Genomic DNA, 16,585 nt, shown 5'->3' with positions numbered 1-16,585 from the left:
GATCTCAGAGGAGGTCAGAAACTCTACGTTAATGTTGGTTTTCCAGAAACCAGCTTGATAATGAAGAGCTGTAAAAAGAATAAACCCTTGGACCTGCTCATTCTACTTAGAGAAATCCATCCTAAGGAAATAGGGAGGAATTCAGTCAGATTTTTGTACCATGATGTTATAGCAGGACACAATGCTTAAAATGGAAACAGTTGCTAAATATTCAGCAATATATAATGGTTAAATTATGGCACAATTTTGCAAGGAAGCTTTCTACAACTGTTTAAAATATTTTTGAAGAAGTTCTAGTTGCATGGGAGATTTTCAAGATATTGAATGAAACAGACACACCAGCACATATGGTGTCCTCATTACAGATGGAGTGTTTACACATATCGTGATGGGTACATGTTTGTGAAGAAGCATGATAGAGGAAAATCAAAGTCTTAGTGGCTGTATTTGGTATTACTGATATTTTCTGTTTTTTTCTTTCTGATTTTTCTACAATGCGCTTGCTTTGCTTTTATATGGAGAAACAAAAGCCTATTTGTAAAAGATAGTTTCAGAAGTTGACACTCATTCAAGATTCAGAGAGCAAAGTAGCTCCATGAAAATATTGGGTGAGCATCAAATCTTACGTAGGCTATGGGTCCCTCCTATCCCCTCTCTGCCACACCCCCAAGAATCCCATTCTCACAGCTGTGTTAAGGACCAAGCCTCTGGGGGTAGTAGCTCATTTTTTGAGGAATGAGACAGAATTCCAAGCCATTTTCAGGGAAGACTCTCAGCAGGATGCAGTGCACTGAGCTGGAAGCAGGTACTTGGGAACAAGGCCCAGCCACCAGTGGCTGCTTTCCAGGCCGTTGCCCATCATACATGTGTCTCCCTGGATTAGATTTGGGGAGGGTGGAGGGGCAAGTTTCTAGGCCTGGGCTTGGCATTCATCTTCGTCAAAACACCATGTAAGAGCATCCCAATCCCACTTCAACAACATGACCTCCTCTTCCCTCCTTTCCTAAGGACAGAGGGTGGAGGGACATTGTGCTGGAGAGTCAAGTGCTCTGGCTGGGAAATTGACCCCCTGGGTGTAGCCTCCTCTGTTACCGTGAGATACTGACCTTGGGAAGACCATGTAGGTGTCAGTCCTCAGGTTCTTGTCCATAAAATGCAGATAACACTTGCCTACCTACCAACAGGAGTGCTGTGGGTTTCCAGTGAGGATCACACTTGAGGCACTGAAATGCTGGACAAATACAAGGCAGCGGGGATGGGGGGAAGGCCCATCCAGCCTCATGGTGAGCAGTGTGGTCCAGGGTCCACAGTCCTGGGAGGACCTCCCTCTCAGAAGTGTCGCCAAAAGGCAGATGCCATGAGCATCTGCAGGGGGCACCATCCGTCAGAGGACACCAAAGGGTGACCGGTGCATCTTCAGTGTACACCCTTGGGGAATCTGGTTGTTGTAGAAATTGAATATTGGCACCCTCTGAAATTCCCAGGTCCAGCCAGACTTGCCGGTGACCACAGGTGACCTGGCAGCTGTCAATGTCCAGCTGCTGCAGGACAAGCCAGCGGCAGACTGTTGGTAAATTCCCTCTTCTTTTTCCCTGCCTATCATGGAAATATCTATTAATTTTCAGACACACGGAACTAAAAACATGATACATTTCATACCTTCATAGCACAGTGATACAGAGCTCTGGGGTCAGCAAATTGCCATTCAGGTCTCAGCACTGCTGTTGACTGTGCTGTTTTTATCTTGGGCGACCCATTCACCCTCTCTGAGGATCTTGTGATTCTCTTCCACAAAGTGGGGATAATACCAGTATGTCTAAGGATTGTATGAAATGGAATACAATTATCTTTACAAATTCTTAGCACAATGCCCAGCACTTAGCAAGCATTCAGTAAATTAAAGCTGCTCTTATTCATTTTCTTCCTATAAGATGATTTAATTTTTTTGTTAAGTTCCAGAAGTTTTTGACATCAGTTTCCTGCCTTCAACTGTAAGAAGGTTGACATAGACAACGGACTTGTGGTTTTTCCTTTCTGTCCTCACAGGAACCAAATATCATATTTTCTGCCCCTCTTTTAAGTATTAAAGAGAGATTCCTGGAGGAAGCTGAGCTCTAGAATTTCCTAGGAGATGGAAGGGGTACAAGACAAAGAATAAAGGGGCAGAAGTCTTCTCGCAAGTGTTCTGTAGCCTGGAAATAGGACTAGCATAAATCAGAGAAACTGGGAAAAGCTGGCTGCCAGGAGTAAGAATTGGTAAAGGAGAGGCTGAACGATCCCTTTTTAAAGTGACCCCTTAGGAGCTAGTTTAAGAGCTGAGTGAGAGTTAAGGTGCATGCTTGGTTAACTGATCCTGTCTGTTGTTTGTGGGATCCAAAATTGGTTTTAAAAAAGTCAACGTTCCACATTCATAGAGAGATTTCTGGATTTCCGTAAACAGGGGCCCACCTCAGTGTGGGTATTCTCCTTGGATGGCAGTGACCTTGATCACCAGGGACAGTGAGGGAAAGATACCTTAGGGCAGTCACCACGGGAAAAACTCGAATACCAACATTCAAGGACTAATCGGGAGTGATGAGAAGGTGGCCTCTGGTCAGTCAGCTGGCTTGGTTTTGATGTTGTCAAGGGTCCCAGTCAGAGACTTCTTTAAGGAGAATTTTTGATTCATGAGGTGTCTCTTTCCTCTGGCTTCCACAAGCTGAGCACAGGGCTTTCGGGTACAGCTGTGCAGGGATCTCACTGCACAAGGCGGAGGAGGATGGCTGAAGGATGAGAAAGGCCTGACTCAGCCCCCCGCTTATTCTCCAAAAGCCACACTGCGTTCAGAGCTGCATCCACAGGGAGACAACATCCCTTTTCTAATGCTCATAGCGTATCCAAAGGAGGGTTGAATGAAAACCCCACCTTTTTTTTTTTAATTAGCTCATTTTTAGTTTTATCTAAATGATGAAAGTGAAGTCGCTCAATCGTGTTTGGCTCTTTGCGACCCCATGGACTGTAGCCCACCAGGCTCCTCCATCCATGGGATTTCCCAGGCAAGAATACTGGAATGGATTGCCATTTCCTTCTCCAGGGGATCTTCCCAACCCAGGGATCAAACCCAGGTCTCCTGCATTGCAGGCAGACTCTTTACCATCTGAGCCACCAGGGAATCCTTTATCTAAATGATAATAGTGATTAGTATCAGTGGCTCTGGAATCAGAAAATTATTCAAGTCTCGGCACTGCTACTTAGTGAGCTGTGTGATCTTGGGCAACCCACTTACCTTCTCTGATCTTGTGATTCTCATCCATAAAGTGGGGATAGTTACTAGCACTTTTAATGATTATAAAAGATGAAGTTACTAGTTTTTGTTAACTAATAATTGCAAACAGCTAGTAAAATAAAGTCTGGTCTGTAGCACAGATATTCTCATATTTTTCCTTAAAGTGAGGTCAGGTAGCCTATAGCAGTTAAAAACATAGTTTTGCATGTAGCCATGTTGGCTGAATTAAAGCACAGTTTTTACAACTAGCTATCCAAAGTGAAGAGGAACTAAAAAGCCTCTTGATGAAAGTGAGAGAGGAGAGTAAAAAAAGTTGGCTTACAGCTCAACGTTCAGAAAACGAAGATCATGGCATCTGGTCCCATCACTTCATGGGAATGGATGGGGAAACAGTGGAAACAGTGTCAGACTTTATTTTTGGGGGCTCCAAAATCACTGCAGTTGGTGATTGAGCCAGGAAATTAAAAGACGCTTACTCCTTGGAAGAAAAGTTATGACCGACCTAGATAGCATATTCAAAAGCAGAGACATTACTTTGCCAACAAAGGTCCGTCTAGTCAAGGCTATGGTTTTTCCAATGGTCATGTATGAATGTGAGAGTTGGACTGTGAAGAAAGCTGAGCACCAAAGAATTGATGCTTTTGCACTGTGGTGTTGGAGAAGACTCTTGAGAGTCCCTTGGACTGCAAGGAAATCCAACCAGTCCATTCTGAAGATCAGCCCTGGGATTTCTTTGGAGAGAATGATGCTGAAGCTGAAACTCCAGTACTTTGGCCACCTCATGTGAAGAGTTGACTCATTGGAAAAGACTCTGATGCTGGGAAGGATTGGGGGCAGGAGGAGAAGGGGACGAGAGAGGATGAGATGGCTGGATGGCATCACTGACTCAATGGACGTGAGTCTGAGTGAACTCCGGGAGTTGGTGATGGACGGGGAGGCCTGGCGTGCTGCGATTCATGGGGTCGCAAAGAGTCGGACATGACTGAGCGACTGAACTGAACTGATGGGAGCTTGAGCAGACAATCTACCTCAATTTTCTCATCTGTGAAATGGGAACAATAATAATAATGATCTCATAGAACGAAGGGGCTAAAGGAGTTAATGCATGTCAAGCATTTCAAAGAGTACCAGGAACATAGTAAGCGTGGTCTCACCATATGTGAGAATTAGTCATGGGGAAAGCACAGGAGGTGAAAGAAAGCTCCATGGTCTCTGGAGTTGTGAGTTGTGGCCCAGCCTTCTCATCTCAAGTGTGAACTTCTCTTAGATAATCTTGAGTTTATTTGTAATTTCATAATGTACTCCACGGCATGTGACCTAATTCAGTGAGTCATTCATTCTAAATATATTTCATTGAAGACCAGCAGGGTGAGCACTAGAGTGGGAAACCAGACACACCAGGTTCCCTGCCCTCATGTAGCTCTCATTTTGGCGCCGAGGCTTTGTTTGTGTCCAGGTGACATTTCAGGGAGCTCTGCCATGCTCCTTGTGTGGCTTGGTTTCCTCCTGTGCAGGACTCTGTGTGCTAGTGGCGAACAGTGGCCTGGGCTCGAGCCTCTCTTCCCCAGTCTTGCAGTGGCCCCGTTTCTAATGCCAGGTCCCCCCCAGTTTCATTCGCTCTTCAATCTAGACTTTGTCCTGTTTTCTTCCTGTCTTGATGTCTCTCCTGTTTCTGGATTTTATGAGAACTGGGTTCCTCTCTTCTTAATATACGTTGGGCACAACACTGTTGCAAATCTGGTTCATTTCAAGCAGCTATTTAGAAATGATTTACTGTCTTACTAGTGCAGTTGGATCCATCATGTCCCTGATGGTTCCTGTGGTTGGTTGCAAACCTGCTTGCTTCTTCAAAGAGCAGAATCCGAGGTCTCCAATTCCCGTGTTTTACTTTCCCCTCCTGCAAGTTTAAAAAGCAGAGAGCATGTGGGTGAATGGATTGCCATTACAATTGCTTCAATGTTGTTGTTGTTATTCATTTTAAAGGTAAATGCTGTTTACTTGCAAGATGCTAACACGTCCCAAATTCAACAAGAAAGCATCATTAACTAAACCTCGGAGATTTGCATGACGAGAAATAATCTGGGATAAGTTTGTCCTTGGGTCCCTGGATGTGTATGATCACTGAAGCTGTTTATTGAACTCTATACAGCTGATATTGTGCTAAACAACTCATATACATTCTCTTACTTAATCCATTTCACACAAGAGACTTTAAAAGTAGGTGTTAACACCATTTTACAGATAACCAAATAACTGTTAAGTAACTTTTTCATGGTCTCCCAGCTGGTGTGTACAGAATCTGGGAACCCTGTCTGTTTCTCTCCACCTCCAAAGCCCTGCATTTTCAGTTACTAAGAATCACTTCTTTCTCTTTTACCCACAACTAGACTCTGGTGTCTAGTCTGCAAATTCCTAGGCCTCTTTCCCAGGAACTCCAAGTATTTAAAGGGAACTTGACTTGCTGAATGATCTACTTCTTCTTAAATACTTTTAATATCTTTTCCCAAGGCCCACTGCCTCCTGCCCACTCTCCCTACTGCAGCCCCCATAGGGCTTTCTATGCTTCTGACCCGAAGTGGCATCTGGCAAAATAATTTAGCTCTTGCAAGTATTGGAAGCTGACATATTAATGCAAAGCCTCCTGAAATATTACTCATTATTATGCATTTTGCCAGTGTTTGAGTGATTTGTGAACTCTTCATTGGAATAAAGTACTGTAAATGATTCATGAATGATCAAGTTTATGAAATTCTATAAAAATATTAGCAGGTGGTAATGATTCCCTCACACTGTGACTATAATCTGCTGGCTGCAAATTTGTCAATGCAGAAGGACAGAAGTGGAGTGGGAGACAGAGTCCATTAGGCAGGTGGGGGGGGTGGGGTGGGGCCCAGCAGCGGCTGAAAGGGAAATAGGAAGCAGGCCTGTGGTAGTGGGCTGGTGTCATGGTCAGGAGACCTTCACCTCCTCTGTTGTCCACTGTGGGAGATCCAGCAAGGGCTGGGGTGTCAGAGTTGAGCAGGAGAAGAGGGGAGCATCTGGAAAGAGGGAAAGAAGTGACATTTCCTGAGCACCTATTAAGTCCCCAAGAACTCTCTAGAGTTGTACACACAAAAACCTGAAACTGGTTTATTATCTTGTCCTTACTGATGTGTTAGCTGAGGGCCAAAGTGGTTCTCAAGATATATTGTTGTTTAATGTAGATGTTAACATTTATTGAACGTGCCAAGGCTCTGTGCTAAATACCTAAGTGATCTCATTTGATGTTTTTAAAGGTGAGCTTAACACGGTTATCATTCTCAACTACAGAACTGGTAACAGGAACCATCTGTGTCCTTGGCCTCAGAGACTGAGTAGGATTTCATTGTGTCCTTCTGAAAATTTGTTCACATTTTCTGGGATATAACGTGCTCTCATTTGAGCCAATTTCTTGGATAAGTTTTGACTTCGTAATTAGGAGTATTACTGTGAAACTGGAAAATACCAGACAGACAGAGGGTATTCTTGCTCCTGTGTTTCCCTTCATTCATGACTCCACCCCAATTCTAATCCACATGACAGTTTATCAGAAAATACATTAAGGTGAAAAATGCTGCTGTTATGTGGAAATAGTGTATCACAACATGAGCAATGGTAAGACAATTGGGAGATGAAGATTTACCCAGATTAGGGAGTCACTGGGGTGGTTAGCCTCCTTATAACAATGTCCATGCTGTACATGGGTGATGCACTTTACCATGGTAGACTTTTGCTGCCCTGGCTAATATTTGTACTTGAATGTTCCCCCCAACCCTCAACTGTGGGGACAAGCTACTTCTTTCTACATCCTCTAGTCTGGTCTTCCCCATGGCTGACTTTTTAAGGTAGGATTCTTGATAGAAGTCAACAAAATCTCCTCCAACTAATATACAAAGAAAGGGATTTATTTAAGAGTATAGGTAGCTTGGGGCTTCCCAGGTGGCTCAGTGGTAATGAACCCGCCTGCCAAGCAGGAGATGCAGGTTCAGTCCCTGGGTCGGGAAGATGCCCTGGAGAAGGAAATGGCAACCCACTCCAGTATTCTTGCCTAGGATATCCCATGTACAGAGGAGCCTAGCAGGCTTACAGTCCATGGGGTCACAAAAGAGTCGGACATGACTTAGCGACTAAACAACAACGGGTAGCTTACAGAATTGCCAAAAAGACCCAACAACCTGGTTTACATGCAAAATACTGGAACCTGGTGCTAGAGGAAATACCCAGCCGCTTATGATACAGCTCTGGTGTAAGGGTTCTCAGTCTTAGCACTGTTGACATCTAGGGCTGGATGATGCTTTGTTATGGGGGCTGTGCATCACAGGGTGTTTAGAAACACACATGGCTTCTTACTAATAGATGACAATAGTATCCCCCCATCCCAGTCTTGACAATCAAAAACCTCTCCAGATACTGCCAATCATCCCACAGGGGCAAAATTGCCCACAGCCAATAACCACTGACTGTTCTAGAGGAGCCATCGTTGCTGCCACCTCTTCCTATCACCGTGCTCCTGTGGTGCTCAGAACTGGGCGGTAGAGACTCTGCCTTGGCAGCCCTGAAATCCTGGATGACTCTGATCCCATGCTTTCTGGAACCTCAGATCCCCAAAGCAGAGCCACTGCCTGTGTCTTTCATTCCCTCACTGAATCTCATGCTAGGATGTGTGTGAGAAGAACCTGTCATCTGAAGCACTCCAGCTAAGCTAGCAAGGGGCCTGGGGTGGGAGCTGCCACCTATGGCGTCAGCCATGCCGCCAGAACAGTTTATTGCACGTGAGAGGCAGTCAGTGACAGTCACACCTAGTTGATGGCCAGTGACCAGTATTTGCTTGGAGAGCTGGCTTCACACCTATGCTCTTAACTCGTCTCCATACTTCAACCCTATTGATCAGTAAGACACGTGGCCTGCAAAAGAGTCCTAATTGGGAGGAGACAGAGAACTTGAGTTGAAAGCTCAGGCTTTGCAATCAGACCTACTGAGGTTATACTCTGCTATCAGAAGAACCATATGAAATTGTCATTTTTATAGTTGAAAGAAGGGTGAATATCAGCCATTTCATGGTTTGTCCTGATACTGTATCACCTTTGGCAAGTTATTTTCTTCTCAAGTGTTTCTCATCTTTAGACTGAGGGTGAGATGGCAGGATCATCTCCCAGTGGTATTGCAGGTGGTGAGCAGGGTGTGTACGCATAGCACTCTGTACAGTCTCTTACTGAGTGTTCTGGAATTGGGAGCCATCGCTTCACGTATCATTTTGTAGCTGGGGCTCCCTGCAGGGGAGATAGAGGTGAAAGCCGACATTGAGTGACTGAACATCCAGCGAGCAGTCCAACGGCTGGGCGTCAGCAGCACCACGTGTTGCTCCGGAGAAGGGAACCATCCAAATGGATGGCAGACATTGAGCGACTGAACATCCAGCGAGCAGTCCAACGGCTGGGCATCAGTAGCGCCACGTGTTGCTCCAGAGAAGGGAACCAGCCAAATGGATGGTTTTCAAAGCAAGGCTCCCGGACCAGGAGCATCACCGGGGAGCCTGGTAGAAGTGCAGATTCTCAGGCTCCTGCTCAGACCTGACAAGCCCTGCGGGTGCCTCTGATGCTGGCAGGTGTCTGAGAAGCCCAGGTCTAAATACGCCAAGTATTAACCTCAGGGAAGACGGCTTGTTAATTTGCTTCAGTGAAGGTGGCCTTTGAGCCAATCCCATCACAGTGCTGCTGGGGTCATGGGTTTGTGCCTGAAAGGTGCTTATTTCTCCAGGTGTCCTAGTATGCCCTGTGAAAGCCCTCTCAATCCAGCCCACACTCTTCAAAATTGCCTTTGTTTTTATTTCCTTAATGGCTTTTGAGAGTGGACAAATTTGTCCCAGGCTTCTTTGCTCTCTCTTCTCTCAACTTTGGATGGCTGTTAAACATAATACCACGTTACCAAGCCTTTGCTTATTTCTCCAAAACCAACCTTTTAGGCCATAGATGAAAGTGTCTTTAGAAGATTTTAGCCAGTACAGGCAAAGATAATCCCTGACAGGATGAAGCTGGCCCTGGGCTCAGCAGAACCAGCTTTTCTGCCACACTAGATCTGTAATCTTGAGTAAGGTTTTTGTGGTTCTCAGACTTTGCTCCACTTACAAAAAAAAATCACCTGAAGAGCTTTTAAAATACCCTCGGGACGGAGGAGCCTGGTGGGCTGCCGTCTATGGGGTCGCACAGAGTCGGACACGACTGAAGCGACTTAGCAGCAGCAGCGGCGGCTGCCCAAGCTGCACTACAAACCAATTAGAATGCGTTGGAGTGGGACCAAACATCAGTCTGCTTATCAAACGCTCCAGGTGTTTCCTCTGTGAAGCCAAGTTTGAGACCCATGGAGTTGAAACAACTCATTGACACCCCACTAGGGTTGGGGTTAATGACACAGTAGACGAGATTCAAAAATCTGATCTCCCTCAACCAACTGCTTCACTCTGAATGAATATCTGAAATGAATGCCTTTCTTATGTCTCTTTTGACATAAGTACTTAAAAAATTAAAATGTAGAGAAACACAATTTGATAAATAAATAAACGGATTGTCTTCCAACTCCCTTTAGAAAAAAATAATTCAGGATTTGCTTTCGGTGTCTCCCCATGCCAGTACCTCTGAGCATCTCCGTTCGACTCTTTTCCAATTGGTTCTTCACGTTTCCAAGCACCTCATTTTGCAACCTGGCCTTATCTGCCAGGCACACCTGGTGAAACTGAGGCATGAAGAGGTTACCCGACGTCCCACAGCAGCCACGTACGTGGATTAGACCACCGAGTCGCTCCTGACTGATTACTTATTTGGTCCACTAAGCAAAGCCGCTTCCTCACTCGAGGCTACGGAAACGTATTTTCTAAACTTCATTAGCACAAGCTCCTCAGAAGTTCAGCTTCAGTCTTGGCAAGTGAGAGAACCCCACATTCCTTCCTCAACTTTCTCATCCCCCGGCACCTGGCCCACACAGCATGGACCCACCAAATGTTTGTAGGATGAATAAATGTCTGAGGATCAACTTTTATTTTTCTCTTTCTTGTTTATGTGTTTGTTTTAGTTATCTAGCTACAACCACATCTATTTCCTTATAGCTGTTTCTCAAATGAGTTGCGGGCTTCCCCCCACCCTCGCCAAGATGCTGAAGAACCACAAAACATCAGGACTGCAAGATCTTTTAGACCCATTTTTTCTAACCTGCTAAGTTTACAAGAGCAAGCTCAATAATTAACCAGTGGTTTTGATGCTCAGTACTAAAAAAAAAAAAAAAGTGCTGCCGCTGTTACTCCTCCAAAGCAGGCATTGTGGCTGCCCTCAACCCCTGGGACTAGATTTTGCAAACACAGATAAGACACCCATTCTAGCTTCTACTACCCAATCTTCATCTATTTTCAACATCAATAAGCATACTGGGTTTTCTCCCCCATTTTGTAAAAATGAGCAGGGTGGTGGGGAAGAAGGAAGGAGGTGTTTGTCATGGGCAGGGGCTAAGAGGAGGAAGGAGCAAAGGAGATGACGAAAACAGGCCGGCTTCCTCTTCTGGCTCCTTAAAGTGGGTTTGACACTTTGGGGTTAAAGGGCTGAAAATGATGGAAATTATTTTTTTATGAGATACTGTGCAAACTTGAAGGTGAAGGCCAGAAGCTAATTAAATCAATGACAAAAAACTGGGTAAGATTCCAGGTTCAAGCACTACAGCTGTGAGGCCAACTGACAGAGGATGACACGATTCTAAAGCAAGCCATCCCGCAGGGTCATCCCAGTGCACCAGCCCTGAACTGATGGGATGGGGAGGGAGGTGGGGGGGGGTTCAGGATGGGGAACAGATGTACACCCATGGCTGATTCATGTCAATGTATGGCAAAACCACTGCTGCTGCTAAGTCTCTTCAGTTGTGTCCGACTCTGTGCGACCCCATAGACGGCAGCCCACCAGGCTCCCCCGTCCCTGGTATTCTCCAGGCAAGAACACTAGAGTGGGTTGCCATTTCTTTCTCCAATGCATGAAAGTGAAAAGTGAAAGTGAAGTCGCTCAGTCGTGTCCAACTATAATATTGTAAAGTAATTAGTCTCCAATTAAATAAATTAAAAAATAAATAAAGCAAGCCATCCCCTGCCCAGAGACTCCCACAGCAGCTTGGCATGGAAGGGCTGGTGATGAGGGGGTGGATCACCATGACGAAGTTCCCATGGTGGCCCAGATGAGGGAAGAAGAAGCTAACACTGACCAGGAGGCACTTACAAAGTCAGCTTTGGTTCTCCCGGGAAATCCCTGGAGTGCTGTTGTAATGGGGCTCAATCCCTCTTAAGGAGGTGAGGACCCCGAATCCTGTGACAGGGAATAAGTGCACAGGTGACCCATGTCCTCACTGGGGCTGGGGAGCTGCCACCCTCTAGGTTGTCCACCTCCATTCTGGCCAGGCCCCCGGCTTGAAGTCTAATTGAAATAGACCGCAGCAATTAGAGATTTGAAATGGAGTGAATCTCTGAGCAAAATCCCAAGATGGAAAGGAGAACATGAAGAAGGCTAATCTTCTGCCAGCTGTGCTTTCTCTCCCAGCAAGAGCAGTGCAGGAAAATGGACAGCATTTATGGACAGGCGACCTGGACTGCCAAAAGAGTGTGCACACACCAAGGCCAGCTTGCATCCCGCAGCCCCATCAGGCATGATTCAGACCAAATGCAATATTGATTTAATCGGCAGACATCCATGCTTAACTCATGCCAGCCGTTGTCTCAGGGTCCTGGGGAAAGAGCAGCAAATTACCACCAAGTTTCTGTTTCATGGAACTCTGTCAATACATAGACATTAGTGTGTATGTAACACAGCAGGTGATTATACGTGCTGGGAATAAAAATGGAGCAGATTAAAGATGCAGAGAGTGATGGAAGCAGCCACATGACCCAAGCAGGCCTCACCCAGAGTTGACATTTGGGGGAAACCTGATGGAAGGTCTGAAGGCAGAAATGCTGTCCTTCCCTCTCAGTGTCCTTGGCATCAGGAGCTCTCATCCAGATGATTGTGCCATCCAGGGGACTTCTGGCAATGCCTGGAGACATTTTTGGTCATCCCAACTTGGTGCTACTGGCATCTAGTGGGTCAAGGTGAGAGATAATGCTCAACATCCTACAAGGCACAGGACAGACCCTACATGTCATGCTCTGGAGGTACCAGCATGGAGCTGGCCTCTTAGAGGGTCTGGTTTGTTCACTCAGATGTTTGTCAGTTTTGAATAGGTCACAACAGGGTAAGATACGTCCCTGTCCTTGAGAAGTTCTTGGTTTAGCTGGGGATGATTAGTAATAAGACATCTACACCACCATGGGACAAGGGCAGGGCCAGGAACAACCTTCTATGGTATTATGATCAAAGCAAGTGCTGAAGAATGAGGAGGAGTCAGCCAGGTGACAGGAGGAGGGCAGGGCAGGAGATTGTTTCAGGAAGGGGCACAAAAGAGCTTGAGACAGCTCTGGATACGAGAGAGTGAGACTCCTGGGGGAAACAGGAAATGAACTTGACTAGCAAGGAGTGAGGAGAAGGCAATGGCACCCCACTCCAGTACTCTTGGCTGGAAAATCCCATGGACAGAGGAGCCTGGTGCATGCAGTCCATGGGGTCACGAAGAGTCGGACACGACTGAGTGACTTCACTTTCACTTTTCACTTTCATGCATTGGAGAAGGAAATGGCAACCACTCCAGTGTTCTTGCCTAAAGAATCCCAGGGACAGCGGAGCCTGGTGGGCTGCTGTCTATGGGGTCACACAGAGTTGGACACAATTGATGCGACTTAGCAGCAGCAGCAAGGAGGGCAGGACCAAGTGCCAAGGAATGAGCTTAGATGGAATACCCCTTGGTGACAGGTAGGTGTTACAGGATTTCAGGCTGAAGAGTGACGTCAGCAGATCTAGATTTTGCACAGACTGCTCTATTTGCCAGCGGAGGACAATGAGAGGCAGGGAGTCCTGTCTCTGATTCTCTGAAGTCAGAGTGACACATACCAGATTAACGGCATCCCCCTCCCACCCCACTGGAAGACCTGGGTTTTGAACCCACAGTCATAGTAAAGATATCAATATACATTTGGGTGAAAAAAGTAGCAAGAATTGGGAGACCCAATCCCACTAGGCCTTGCAGATTAGGGGCCTGGATTTTATTCTAAGGACACCTAGGAGGACTTGAAGCAAGGGACTTACACCCAATTTGCATTCCAGGAAGATAAGATTTATTCAAGAAAATCAAATTGCCATGAAGTAGAAATTAATTTTAAAAGGCATTCACTTGTTGAGAACCCACTATCTAGCAGGCACTGGGGGAGAGAGATAAAAGATAAACTGCCTTCTGGACAGAGGAAGCCAGAAATCTCCCTTTATTCTAAATCTACACAGGGAGGGTGGAGAGTGCTTTATGTGTTTGCCTGGTCCTTCCCATTTAGTTTGGCTCAATCTCCAGGCTAAGAGAACATTCCCTTTTAAAATTCCATGCTTTTAGTTCTTCTTTGTGAGTTTATCAGCAGGATATATCAAAATTATTTATTAAACATAGTTGGCTGGAGCTGTTAGCTGTTGATTTATTTGATTGGCATCTGTTTTAAGATCTTTATTAAGAAAAAGGCTTATCTTGTTTTTGCAGTAAGGCATTAGGCGCCCAAAGATTGTTTCCATATTACTTTTTTTTCTTCTGAAGGTATAGATATTTGCATAATGGGCTCCTTTAAGCAAAGTCTGTCTTTTTGGTTCCATGTTGGAAGATGATATGCTTGGTAAAGGGACTTGATTGTGCTCTGTCACTTGCAGGTGCTCATTACCTGCCTGCCTCTGGGGCCAAACCGACCCTTGGTCCAGAAGTGGGGTAAAGTGCAAGACAGGTGAGAAGGCATCCTCATTAAATGATGGCTTAGACCATATGCTAGATTGAGGATGTTTGAGTATAAGAAGTCGGGAGGAGAACCCTGTGCTCTTTCAAAGTTGATCATACCCTCCTGGCTTAGGGTACACATTGAGTTGGTGGCTAACACCTGGGGGACCCCTCAGGCAAAGGTAGTAGACCCAAGGCTAAGGTCTTCATCAGCTGGTCCTAAAGGCTCAGAAACCCAGGGAACTGGCATTTTACGAGTGGGAGTGCATTTTCTATTCCTTTTGAGCTTTTGATGCAGAAGGTAATCATGACCCCAGGTCACCTTAGTTCCTGTTTAGTGTTTCTTGCTTTCTGTTGTGTGAAGCTTTGCCAGTTACCAGATGTATTGAGTTTCTGCTGGTCACCATTAAAGATTTGCTGACCACTGAACAAGAAGAGCCCTCATGGTCCTTGGAATAGTCAGCTCCATAGTCCTTTGACATCCCTAGAAGATGAAACACGGTCAGTCCCAAAAGGGAGCTTATACGTTTCCCTTTTCAGAAGATTTCCAACCAGAGGTTGACCCTGTGGGGATGATGCCAGGGCCAGAGGTGAACTCCACTGGGATGGGCTCCCCAGAGGCATTTTCATGGCGATGCAGTGATCCCCACTATCAGACCAAGGCCAGGGGCTGCCTGAACATTTCTGCACTCTGCTTCTTGAGTAAATTCAGTTGTGGTTGGAAAAGGCTTTGCACACATGTCCCATACAGAATAGAGCATATCCTTGCTTCCCTTTCCTAGCAAGTTTCCCTTCAGAGCATTGCAGCACTTGGGGAGCTGGAGGCAGGCCCAAGCTGTCCTGCACTTGGGCTGCACCTGAGGCCAACCCCTACTCTCTCTAATAGAATCACGACCACCACCGTGATAATGATGAGAATATTGCTTTCTGGGATTTGCTTTGCCCTCATTAACACTGGCATTGACTCAATGCATTACATAACCTTCCTTGGGTTCCTGTTTCTGCCATAACATATGATCACAAGTTTGGTGGCTTAAAACAACACAGATCTGTTACTATAGTTCTCAAGGTCAGAAGTCAAATGGGAGACTCCCTGGGCTAACTGATATCAAGGTGTCAGCAGGAAAGGCTGGCTCCTTCTGGAGGCTAGAGGGAGAATCACTTTCTTTGCCTTTTTCAGCTTTGAGAGATCATGGCCTTTCTTAGCCTGTGGCCTCTTCCTCCATCCTCACAGCTGGCAAGGGTGAATTGAGTCCTGCACATACCATTTTCTCTTTCCCACCCCTCTTCCAACTTGTAAGGACCCTATGACAACATTGAATCTATCTGGATGATCCAGGAAGATCTTATTTTAAATTCAGCTGATTGACAGTAGAGGCACAGAGCAGGTTAGTGATTGAGCCAGTGTAGTAGCTGGTAAGTGATAGATGATCTTACCTTGGCCCCAGCTACAGTCACTCTGGGGCTTCCCAGGTGGCCCAGTGGGTAAAGAATACGCCTGCAGCACAGGAGACGTGGGTTTGATCCCTGGGTTGGGAAGATCCCCTGGAGGAGGGCATGGCAACCCACCTCCAGTATTCTTGCCTGGAGAATCCCATGGACAGAGGAGCCTGGTGGGCTGCAGTCCAAGAGTCAGACACAGCTGAAGTGACTTAGCGTGCACAGTCACTCTAGAACCTGGGGACAGAGGGTATAGCCAGCAGTGTGAACCAACCCCTCTTTAGTTGGCTGTGAGTAGTGTGACAGCTAGAGGGAGAGGTGATTCAGCCAAGCCTTGGTGACACCCATGTGATTCCCTTTCTTAACATCGGAAGCAGCTTGTCATTTCTCTGATATGTTTTCCTACCAGAACATAAATGTCCGAGCCTATTTCTCACTTTGCTCGTTTCTCTTCTTGAAGTGTCATCTTGGTGTTTTATGATGATCATTTTCTTGAGAACAGGTGAGAATCAAGGAATGGTTAGACACTTGCTTCTTGTTTGTATTTGGAGCAGTCTCGGGCTCGGAGCTACTTTGAATCTATCACTGAGCTCGAGGCGCTGCTCTGATGCCTTTCATCCATGGGCAAAGCAGGGGCACCGGGTGGAGTGTGGATGCCTCAGCCTAAGGAGGCAGGTCCCAGCACACCTGGTCCCAACTCTAAGCTAGTTTTTGCCTCACAGGTGAGCACGCTAATGCGGGACCCACTCAGCTCTCAGTCCAGGTTCCTGTCCCTGTGCAACTCACACAAAATAGCAACAGTCAGGCTTGATCTCCTAAAAGAATCCTAAAAGATGATGCTGTGAAAGTGCTGCACTCAATATGCCAGCAAATTTGGAAAACTCAGCAGTGGCCACAGGACTGGAAAAGGTCAGTTTTCATTCCAGTCCCAAAGAAAAGCAATGCCAAAGAATGCTCAAACTACCGCACAATAACACTCATCTCACACGCTAGTAAAGTAAT

General features: G+C 46.0%; 1 protein-coding gene across 2 annotated transcripts in view; it reads left to right on the top strand.

Annotated features, from left to right (window-relative positions):
• Positions 1–16,585, top strand: part of CDH13 (cadherin 13) — a 1,016,268-nt gene that overhangs the window by 553,508 nt on the left and 446,175 nt on the right. The window lies entirely within an intron of this gene.

This window comes from Oryx dammah, unplaced genomic scaffold (genome assembly GCF_014754425.2).
Source record: "Oryx dammah isolate SB20612 unplaced genomic scaffold, SCBI_Odam_1.1 HiC_scaffold_13, whole genome shotgun sequence".
NCBI classification, from domain to species: domain Eukaryota; kingdom Metazoa; phylum Chordata; class Mammalia; order Artiodactyla; family Bovidae; genus Oryx; species Oryx dammah.
The sequence above is the reverse complement of the archived record's forward strand: the minus strand, read 5'-3'. Positions and strand labels throughout refer to the sequence as shown.